We start from the raw sequence: 1288 nt of genomic DNA, 5'->3' as shown, positions 1-1288 counted from the left end.
AGGCCTGCACTCTTTAATACGAAGTCTGCATGTCTTGCCATCTCTCTCAAATTGATATCTTAAAAGTTAAACATAAAATGCACATTACACATCCACAACAACAACAACAAAACTCTTAACCAAAGCACTCAGAATAACAGAATCCATCTTACCTGGGTCCTTCTTTGATCTCCCTGCCATCTCTGTACCATTTGATTTCAGCTTTCTCTTTTGAAAGTTCACAAGTGAACTCAGCATCCTCAAATTCAGTGATGGTTTGGTCTCCAAGCTGGGTGGTGAAGTTAGTGGGTGCCTCACTAATGATCAGTTCTGCTGTTGACTTATCAGAGCCAGCAACTACAGTGTATTCACCCTCATCTGCAAGGCTGCAGTCCTTAATTGTCAGAGTGTGCTTGTCCTTGTCCACACGATACATAATTCGCTTGCTGAGATTGATTTCCTGACCAGCCTTCATCCACTGCACTGTTACATTTGGTCTGTTCACCTTGCATGAGAAGCTGATGGCATTTTTCTCCTGCGTGTCAACATCCTCAAGGGGAACAATGATTCGAAGATCTTCCTCTATGGAAAGAAAGGTGTATGATAAGATTCAATACTCTTGCAAGAGGTTTGTTGTATACATAATGCATATTAGTCAAAAACATTTCACTGCATAGCATACCTTGCACAGTGATGTTGGCAGAGCTCCTTGCATTTTCTCCACGCTGGTTGGTCAGTGTAATTGTATAGTTAGCCTCATCCGATTTGTGCGTGTCTTTGATCCTCAGAGAGAACACGTTGTCTTTCTGGATCATGATAAACTTGCTACTTTCAAACATGGTCTCATCATTCTTCAGCCATTTGGCCTTGGCTTCCTCAGTGTTCACCTCACAATTGAGGACAGTCTCTTGTCCTTCATTTGCCTTTGTGTCCTTGAGAGGAGTAATAATCCTAAGCTTTTCTGTTAAAAAACAAAAAGCAACAGACAGTGTTATTGTTAGCAAAACCTAAAATTAAAAGTGTTACTTTTTAACTTTAAACTTTAAAATGAAACTAAACTAGAATACACTTTCATGACTCAAAAACTAACCAAAATCAAAAGAAAAATGACCTGAAATTAATTTAAGTTTTAGATACACAGTAGAACATTTGAAACTTTTAAAATCATTTAACAATTTAACTGTGGCAATTCTAAAATACTAAAAATAAACTAAACTACCAGTCAACTAAAAATAATATAAAAAAACAATATATATATATATATATATATATATATATATATATATATATATATATATATATATATATA

Source organism: Xyrauchen texanus, chromosome 14 (genome assembly GCF_025860055.1).
Source record: "Xyrauchen texanus isolate HMW12.3.18 chromosome 14, RBS_HiC_50CHRs, whole genome shotgun sequence".
NCBI lineage: Eukaryota > Metazoa > Chordata > Actinopteri > Cypriniformes > Catostomidae > Xyrauchen > Xyrauchen texanus.
This window is presented reverse-complemented; position numbering follows the sequence as displayed.